This window comes from Taudactylus pleione, unplaced genomic scaffold (assembly GCF_031769625.1).
Source record: "Taudactylus pleione unplaced genomic scaffold, aTauple2 ptg000050l, whole genome shotgun sequence".
NCBI classification, from domain to species: Eukaryota; Metazoa; Chordata; class Amphibia; order Anura; family Myobatrachidae; genus Taudactylus; species Taudactylus pleione.
Genome location: NW_028284452.1, coordinates 2,868,120 through 2,877,500, shown reverse-complemented (window position 1 = coordinate 2,877,500; position 9,381 = coordinate 2,868,120). Strand labels below are relative to the sequence as shown.

Sequence of the window (9,381 nt, the reverse complement as noted above, 5' to 3'; positions counted from 1 at the left end):
ATACATTTGGTCATTAGAATGTGCAAAATTAAGCCCAATTGTTAGTAGATAAATCTGTTAATTTGTGAGTTCTAAGGTAGATACGATTTTGATATGGCATATTTTTGATTAGTTGATTTTAATTTACATATGCAACGTAGCTTTTTCTATATTTTGTTTTGCTGCAATATTATATTTGGGCCCCATTATTTCTTCAACAATTAAACAGTTAAAAAAACAAGCTAAATTTGAAAAGTGAAAAAGTGTTGATATTTTAAAGTATCTCTAATCTTGATGTAAATGTGGCTACAGATGGAAGATCTATGAAAACTGCTTTCTAAACTAGCTGTTGCCAGATGATAGAAAAATAACAAATTTAAGTTAAACTTCTGACTGTAGAGGAGTTTGGTACAGCAATCCTTAGGTCGCTGGTTCAATTCCGGCTCGAAGGAAACAATTTTTTTTTGATTATCTTAGATGGCCATTTATGTAATTTTACACATTCTAAACCATGCAAACCATGCAAAACATAAACCCTTCTCCTAATTATGTTAAAATAAACACTTTAACACATGTGAGGTAGTTGTGGCCGAGTGGTTAAGGCGATGGACTAGAAATCCATTGGGGTCTCCCCGCGTAGGTTCGAATCCTGCTGACTACGTGCAGATTGATGTTTTCTTTTTCTTCAAATTTTACCAAATCTTGCAGCTAGTGATGCTAAGAGTGAGAACAGGCATTAGTGCATCAAAATATTTGGGATGCCAGTCTGTTCTCTTTTTTATCTTTCACACATTTTCTTCCATTCATTGAGCCTAAGCCCAGTCACTCTTAGCAGCCACACTGATTACCTTTTATTTATTTGGAAATGCATATTCAATGTCAACATTGAAAGAAATGTTTGTATATCTAGCAAAATATCAAAGACATTTGGCACACTAGAAGGTGCAAAATTAACATCAATTGTTAGGAGATTAATCTGTTAATCTGTGAGTTCTAAGGTAGATACAAGACAAATTGTGTTTTGATATGGCATATTTTTGATTAGTTGATTTTAATTTACATAAAGAAATTAGCTTTCCATATTTTGGTTTGCTGCAAGACTATATTTGGGCTCCATTATTTCTTGAACAATTAAACAGTTAAAAAAAAAAGCTAAATTTGAAAAGTGAAAAAGTGTTGATGTTTTAAAGCTATATCTAGCAAAATATCAAATACATTTGGTCATTAGAATGTGCAAAATTAAGCCCAATTGTTAGTAGATAAATCTGTTAATTTGTGAGTTCTAAGGTAGATACGATTTTGATATGGCATATTTTTGATTAGTTGATTTTAATTTACATATGCAACGTAGCTTTTTCTATATTTTGTTTTGCTGCAATATTATATTTGGGCCCCATTATTTCTTCAACAATTAAACACTTAAAAAAACAAGCTAAATTTGAAAAGTGAAAAAGTGTTGATATTTTAAAGTATCTCTAATCTTGATGTAAATGTGGCTACAGATGGAAGATCTATGAAAACTGCTTTCTAAACTAGCTGTTGCCAGATGATAGAAAAATAACAAATTTAAGTTAAACTTCTGACTGTAGAGGAGTTTGGTACAGCAATCCTTAGGTCGCTGGTTCAATTCCGGCTCGAAGGAAACAATTTTTTTTTATTATCTTAGATGGCCATTTATGTAATTTTACACATTCTAAACCATGCAAACCATGCAAAACATAAACCCTTCTCCTAATTATGTTAAAATAAACACTTTAACACATGTGAGGTAGTTGTGGCCGAGTGGTTAAGGCGATGGACTAGAAATCCATTGGGGTCTCCCCGCGTAGGTTCAAATCCTGCTGACTACATGCAGATTGATGTTTTCTTTTTCTTCAAATTTTACCAAATCTTGCAGCTAGTGATGCTAAGAGTGAGAACAGGCATTAGTGCATCAAAATATTTGGGATGCCAGTCTGTTCTCTTTTTTATCTTTCACACATTTTCTTCCATTCATTGAGCCTAAGCCCAGTCACTCTTAGCAGCCACACTGATTACCTTTTATTTATTTGGAAATGCATATTCAATGTCAACATTGAAAGAAATGTTTGTATATCTAGCAAAATATCAAAGACATTTGGCACACTAGAAGGTGCAAAATTAACATCAATTGTTAGGAGATTAATCTGTTAATCTGTGAGTTCTAAGGTAGATACAAGACAAATTGTGTTTTGATATGGCATATTTTTGATTAGTTGATTTTAATTTACATAAAGAAATTAGCTTTCCATATTTTGGTTTGCTGCAAGACTATATTTGGGCTCCATTATTTCTTGAACAATTAAACAGTTAAAAAAACAAGCTAAATTTGAAAAGTGAAAAAGTGTTGATGTTTTAAAGCTATATCTAGCAAAATATCAAATACATTTGGTCATTAGAATGTGCAAAATTAAGCCCAATTGTTAGTAGATAAATCTGTTAATTTGTGAGTTCTAAGGTAGATACGATTTTGATATGGCATATTTTTGATTAGTTGATTTTAATTTACATATGCAACGTAGCTTTTTCTATATTTTGTTTTGCTGCAATATTATATTTGGGCCCCATTATTTCTTCAACAATTAAACACTTAAAAAAACAAGCTAAATTTGAAAAGTGAAAAAGTGTTGATATTTTAAAGTATCTCTAATCTTGATGTAAATGTGGCTACAGATGGAAGATCTATGAAAACTGCTTTCTAAACTAGCTGTTGCCAGATGATAGAAAAATAACAAATTTAAGTTAAACTTCTGACTGTAGAGGAGTTTGGTACAGCAATCCTTAGGTCGCTGGTTCAATTCCGGCTCGAAGGAAACAATTTTTTTTGATTATCTTAGATGGCCATTTATGTAATTTTACACATTCTAAACCATGCAAACCATGCAAAACATAAACCCTTCTCCTAATTATGTTAAAATAAACACTTTAACACATGTGAGGTAGTTGTGGCCGAGTGGTTAAGGCGATGGACTAGAAATCCATTGGGGTCTCCCTGCATAGGTTCAAATCCTGCTGACTACGTGCAGATTGATGTTTTCTTTTTCTTCAAATTTTACCAAATCTTGCAGCTAGTGATGCTAAGAGTGAGAACAGGCATTAGTGCATCAAAATATTTGGGATGCCAGTCTGTTCTCTTTTTTATCTTTCACACATTTTCTTCCATTCATTGAGCCTAAGCCCAGTCACTCTTAGCAGCCACACTGATTACCTTTTATTTATTTGGAAATGCATATTCAATGTCAACATTGAAAGAAATGTTTGTATATCTAGCAAAATATCAAAGACATTTGGCACACTAGAAGGTGCAAAATTAACATCAATTGTTAGGAGATTAATCTGTTAATCTGTGAGTTCTAAGGTAGATACAAGACAAGTTGTGTTTTGATATAGTATATTTTTGATTAGTTGATTTTAATTTACATAAAGAAATTAGCTTTCCATATTTTGGTTTGCTGCAAGACTATATTTGGGCTCCATTATTTCTTGAACAATTAAACAGTTAAAAAAACAAGCTAAATTTGAAAAGTGAAAAAGTGTTGATGTTTTAAAGCTATATCTAGCAAAATATCAAATACATTTGGTCATTAGAATGTGCAAAATTAAGCCCAATTGTTAGTAGATAAATCTGTTAATTTGTGAGTTCTAAGGTAGATACGATTTTGATATGGCATATTTTTGATTAGTTGATTTTAATTTACATATGCAACGTAGCTTTTTCTATATTTTGTTTTGCTGCAATATTATATTTGGGCCCCATTATTTCTTCAACAATTAAACACTTAAAAAAACAAGCTAAATTTGAAAAGTGAAAAAGTGTTGATATTTTAAAGTATCTCTAATCTTGATGTAAATGTGGCTACAGATGGAAGATCTATGAAAACTGCTTTCTAAACTAGCTGTTGCCAGATGATAGAAAAATAACAAATTTAAGTTAAACTTCTGACTGTAGAGGAGTTTGGTACAGCAATCCTTAGGTCGCTGGTTCAATTCCGGCTCGAAGGAAACAATTTTTTTTGATTATCTTAGATGGCCATTTATGTAATTTTACACATTCTAAACCATGCAAACCATGCAAAACATAAACCCTTCTCCTAATTATGTTAAAATAAACACTTTAACACATGTGAGGTAGTTGTGGCCGAGTGGTTAAGGCGATGGACTAGAAATCCATTGGGGTCTCCCCGCATAGGTTCAAATCCTGCTGACTACGTGCAGATTGATGTTTTCTTTTTCTTCAAATTTTACCAAATCTTGCAGCTAGTGATGCTAAGAGTGAGAACAGGCATTAGTGCATCAAAATATTTGGGATGCCAGTCTGTTCTCTTTTTTATCTTTCACACATTTTCTTCCATTCATTGAGCCTAAGCCCAGTCACTCTTAGCAGCCACACTGATTACCTTTTATTTATTTGGAAATGCATATTCAATGTCAACATTGAAAGAAATGTTTGTATATCTAGCAAAATATCAAAGACATTTGGCACACTAGAAGGTGCAAAATTAACATCAATTGTTAGGAGATTAATCTGTTAATCTGTGAGTTCTAAGGTAGATACAAGACAAATTGTGTTTTGATATGGCATAATTTTGATTAGTTGATTTTAATTTACATAAAGAAATTAGCTTTCCATATTTTGGTTTGCTGCAAGATTATATTTGGGCTCCATTATTTCTTGAACAATTAAACAGTTAAAAAAACAAGCTAAATTTGAAAAGTGAAAAAGTGTTGATGTTTTAAAGCTATATCTAGCAAAATATCAAATACATTTGGTCATTAGAATGTGCAAAATTAAGCCCAATTGTTAGTAGATAAATCTGTTAATTTGTGAGTTCTAAGGTAGATACAATTTTGATATGGCATATTTTTGATTAGTTGATTTTAATTTACATATGCAACGTAGCTTTTTCTATATTTTGTTTTGCTGCAATATTATATTTGGGCCCCATTATTTCTTCAACAATTAAACACTTAAAAAAACAAGCTAAATTTGAAAAGTGAAAAAGTGTTGATATTTTAAAGTATCTCTAATCTTGATGTAAATGTGGCTACAGATGGAAGATCTATGAAAACTGCTTTCTAAACTAGCTGTTGCCAGATGATAGAAAAATAACAAATTTAAGTTAAACTTCTGGTGATATTTAGCAAATCATTAAGCATGATTATTTGTGATGCTTATGCAAAACAGGAATAAACATATAAATAACTTTTGTCTAGTTTAATTACTTTATTGGGTAAGTTTTAGATAGTGAAAAGTTTTACATGTCCACTCCATCAGATATAGTGTAGATGATTTCTATAGGGAACCTTCGATAGCTCAGCTGGTAGAGCGGAGGACTGTAGAGGAGTTTGGTACAGCAATCCTTAGGTCGCTGGTTCAATTCTGGCTCGAAGGAAACAATTTTTTTTGATTATCTTAGATTGCCATTTATGTAATTTTACACATTCTAAACCATGCAAACCATGCAAAACATAAACCCTTCTCCTAATTATGTTAAAATAAACACTTTAACACATGTGAGGTAGTTGTGGCCGAGTGGTTAAGGCGATGGACTAGAAATCCATTGGGGTCTCCCCGCGTAGGTTCAAATCCTGCCGACTACGTGCAGATTGATGTTTTCTTTTTCTTCAAATCTTGCAGCTAGTGATGCTAAGAGTGAGAACAGGCATTAGTGCATCAAAATATTTGGGATGCCAGTCTGTTCTCTTTTTTTATCTTTCACACATTTTCTTCCATTCATTGAGCCTAAGCCCAGTCACTCTTAGCAGCCACACTGATTACCTTTTATTTATTTGGAAATGCATATTCAATGTCAACATTGAAAGAAATGTTTGTATATCTAGCAAAATATCAAAGACATTTGGCACACTAGAAGGTGCAAAATTAAGATCAATTGTTAGGAGATTAATCTGTTAATCTGTGAGTTCTAAGGTAGATACAAGACAAATTGTGTTTTGATATGGCATATTTTTGATTAGTTGATTTTAATTTACATAAAGAAATTAGCTTTCCATATTTTGGTTTGCTGCAAGATTATATTTGGGCTCCATTATTTCTTGAACAATTAAACAGTTAAAAAAACAAGCTAAATTTGAAAAGTGAAAAAGTGTTGATGTTTTAAAGCTATATCTAGCAAAATATCAAATACATTTGGTCATTAGAATGTGCAAAATTAAGCCCAATTGTTAGTAGATAAATCTGTTAATTTGTGAGTTCTAAGGTAGATACGATTTTGATATGGCATATTTTTGAATAGTTGATTTTAATTTACATATGCAACGTAGCTTTTTCTATATTTTGTTTTGCTGCAATATTATATTTGGGCCCCATTATTTCTTCAACAATTAAACACTTAAAAAAACAAGCTAAATTTGAAAAGTGAAAAAGTGTTGATATTTTAAAGTATCTCTAATCTTGATGTAAATGTGGCTACAGATGGAAGATCTATGAAAACTGCTTTCTAAACTAGCTGTTGCCAGATGATAGAAAAATAACAAATTTAAGTTAAACTTCTGGTGATATTTAGCAAATCATTAAGCATGATTATTTGTGATGCTTATGCAAAACAGGAATAAACATATAAATAACTTTTGTCTAGTTTAATTACTTTATTGGGTAAGTTTTAGATAGTGAAAAGTTTTACATGTCCACTCCATCAGATATAGTGTAGATGATTTCTATAGGGAACCTTCGATAGCTCAGCTGGTAGAGCGGAGGACTGTAGAGGAGTTTGGTACAGCAATCCTTAGGTCGCTGGTTCAATTCCGGCTCGAAGGAAACAATTTTTTTTGATTATCTTAGATGGCCATTTATGTAATTTTACACATTCTAAACCATGCAAACCATGCAAAACATAAACCCTTCTCCTAATTATGTTAAAATAAACACTTTAACACATGTGAGGTAGTTGTGGCCGAGTGGTTAAGGCGATGGACTAGAAATCCATTGGGGTCTCCCCGCATAGGTTCAAATCCTGCTGACTACGTGCAGATTGATGTTTTCTTTTTCTTCAAATTTTACCAAATCTTGCAGCTAGTGATGCTAAGAGTGAGAACAGGCATTAGTGCATCAAAATATTTGGGATGCCAGTCTGTTCTCTTTTTTATCTTTCACACATTTTCTTCCATTCATTGAGCCTAAGCCCAGTCACTCTTAGCAGCCACACTGATTACCTTTTATTTATTTGGAAATGCATATTCAATGTCAACATTGAAAGAAATGTTTGTATATCTAGCAAAATATCAAAGACATTTGGCACACTAGAAGGTGCAAAATTAACATCAATTGTTAGGAGATTAATCTGTTAATCTGTGAGTTCTAAGGTAGATACAAGACAAATTGTGTTTTGATATGGCATAATTTTGATTAGTTGATTTTAATTTACATAAAGAAATTAGCTTTCCATATTTTGGTTTGCTGCAAGATTATATTTGGGCTCCATTATTTCTTGAACAATTAAACAGTTAAAAAAACAAGCTAAATTTGAAAAGTGAAAAAGTGTTGATGTTTTAAAGCTATATCTAGCAAAATATCAAATACATTTGGTCATTAGAATGTGCAAAATTAAGCCCAATTGTTAGTAGATAAATCTGTTAATTTGTGAGTTCTAAGGTAGATACAATTTTGATATGGCATATTTTTGATTAGTTGATTTTAATTTACATATGCAACGTAGCTTTTTCTATATTTTGTTTTGCTGCAATATTATATTTGGGCCCCATTATTTCTTCAACAATTAAACACTTAAAAAAACAAGCTAAATTTGAAAAGTGAAAAAGTGTTGATATTTTAAAGTATCTCTAATCTTGATGTAAATGTGGCTACAGATGGAAGATCTATGAAAACTGCTTTCTAAACTAGCTGTTGCCAGATGATAGAAAAATAACAAATTTAAGTTAAACTTCTGGTGATATTTAGCAAATCATTAAGCATGATTATTTGTGATGCTTATGCAAAACAGGAATAAACATATAAATAACTTTTGTCTAGTTTAATTACTTTATTGGGTAAGTTTTAGATAGTGAAAAGTTTTACATGTCCACTCCATCAGATATAGTGTAGATGCTTTCTATAGGGAACCTTCGATAGCTCAGCTGGTAGAGCGGAGGACTGTAGAGGAGTTTGGTACAGCAATCCTTAGGTCGCTGGTTCAATTCCGGCTCGAAGGAAACAATTTTTTTTGATTATCTTAGATTGCCATTTATGTAATTTTACACATTCTAAACCATGCAAACCATGCAAAACATAAACCCTTCTCCTAATTATGTTAAAATAAACACTTTAACACATGTGAGGTAGTTGTGGCCGAGTGGTTAAGGCGATGGACTAGAAATCCATTGGGGTCTCCCCGCGTAGGTTCAAATCCTGCCGACTACGTGCAGATTGATGTTTTCTTTTTCTTCAAATCTTGCAGCTAGTGATGCTAAGAGTGAGAACAGGCATTAGTGCATCAAAATATTTGGGATGCCAGTCTGTTCTCTTTTTTTATCTTTCACACATTTTCTTCCATTCATTGAGCCTAAGCCCAGTCACTCTTAGCAGCCACACTGATTACCTTTTATTTATTTGGAAATGCATATTCAATGTCAACATTGAAAGAAATGTTTGTATATCTAGCAAAATATCAAAGACATTTGGCACACTAGAAGGTGCAAAATTAAGATCAATTGTTAGGAGATTAATCTGTTAATCTGTGAGTTCTAAGGTAGATACAAGACAAATTGTGTTTTGATATGGCATATTTTTGATTAGTTGATTTTAATTTACATAAAGAAATTAGCTTTCCATATTTTGGTTTGCTGCAAGATTATATTTGGGCTCCATTATTTCTTGAACAATTAAACAGTTAAAAAAACAAGCTAAATTTGAAAAGTGAAAAAGTGTTGATGTTTTAAAGCTATATCTAGCAAAATATCAAATACATTTGGTCATTAGAATGTGCAAAATTAAGCCCAATTGTTAGTAGATAAATCTGTTAATTTGTGAGTTCTAAGGTAGATACGATTTTGATATGGCATATTTTTGAATAGTTAATTTTAATTTACATATGCAACGTAGCTTTTTCTATATTTTGTTTTGCTGCAATATTATATTTGGGCCCCATTATTTCTTCAACAATTAAACACTTAAAAAAACAAGCTAAATTTGAAAAGTGAAAAAGTGTTGATATTTTAAAGTATCTCTAATCTTGATGTAAATGTGGCTACAGATGGAAGATCTATGAAAACTGCTTTCTAAACTAGCTGTTGCCAGATGATAGAAAAATAACAAATTTAAGTTAAACTTCTGACTGTAGAGGAGTTTGGTACAGCAATCCTTAGGTCGCTGGTTCAATTCCGGCTCGAAGGAAACAATTTTTTTTGATTATCTTAGATGGCCATTTATGT

General features: G+C 31.9%; 10 non-coding genes across 10 annotated transcripts; all 10 read left to right on the top strand.

The window, feature by feature from the left end:
- Positions 1–558: 558 nt before the first annotated feature.
- On the top strand, positions 559–640 carry TRNAS-AGA (transfer RNA serine (anticodon AGA)). Its single transcript has one exon. It is a non-coding gene; the product is annotated as a tRNA-Ser (tRNA).
- Positions 641–1,747: 1,107 nt separating this feature from the next.
- On the top strand, positions 1,748–1,829 carry TRNAS-AGA (transfer RNA serine (anticodon AGA)). Its single transcript has one exon. It is a non-coding gene; the product is annotated as a tRNA-Ser (tRNA).
- A 1,107-nt stretch (positions 1,830–2,936) lies between these two features.
- TRNAS-AGA (transfer RNA serine (anticodon AGA)) lies at positions 2,937–3,018 on the top strand. Its single transcript has one exon. It is a non-coding gene; the product is annotated as a tRNA-Ser (tRNA).
- Positions 3,019–4,125: 1,107 nt separating this feature from the next.
- On the top strand, positions 4,126–4,207 carry TRNAS-AGA (transfer RNA serine (anticodon AGA)). Its single transcript has one exon. It is a non-coding gene; the product is annotated as a tRNA-Ser (tRNA).
- A 1,093-nt stretch (positions 4,208–5,300) lies between these two features.
- On the top strand, positions 5,301–5,390 carry TRNAY-GUA (transfer RNA tyrosine (anticodon GUA)). Its single transcript is given in 2 exon segments — positions 5,301–5,337; positions 5,355–5,390. It is a non-coding gene; the product is annotated as a tRNA-Tyr (tRNA).
- A 126-nt stretch (positions 5,391–5,516) lies between these two features.
- Positions 5,517–5,598, top strand: TRNAS-AGA (transfer RNA serine (anticodon AGA)). Its single transcript has one exon. It is a non-coding gene; the product is annotated as a tRNA-Ser (tRNA).
- A 1,084-nt stretch (positions 5,599–6,682) lies between these two features.
- TRNAY-GUA (transfer RNA tyrosine (anticodon GUA)) lies at positions 6,683–6,772 on the top strand. Its single transcript is given in 2 exon segments — positions 6,683–6,719; positions 6,737–6,772. It is a non-coding gene; the product is annotated as a tRNA-Tyr (tRNA).
- Positions 6,773–6,898: 126 nt separating this feature from the next.
- On the top strand, positions 6,899–6,980 carry TRNAS-AGA (transfer RNA serine (anticodon AGA)). Its single transcript has one exon. It is a non-coding gene; the product is annotated as a tRNA-Ser (tRNA).
- A 1,093-nt stretch (positions 6,981–8,073) lies between these two features.
- Positions 8,074–8,163, top strand: TRNAY-GUA (transfer RNA tyrosine (anticodon GUA)). The gene is given in 2 exon segments: positions 8,074–8,110; positions 8,128–8,163. It is a non-coding gene; the product is annotated as a tRNA-Tyr (tRNA).
- A 126-nt stretch (positions 8,164–8,289) lies between these two features.
- TRNAS-AGA (transfer RNA serine (anticodon AGA)) lies at positions 8,290–8,371 on the top strand. Its single transcript has one exon. It is a non-coding gene; the product is annotated as a tRNA-Ser (tRNA).
- Positions 8,372–9,381: the final 1,010 nt, after the last annotated feature.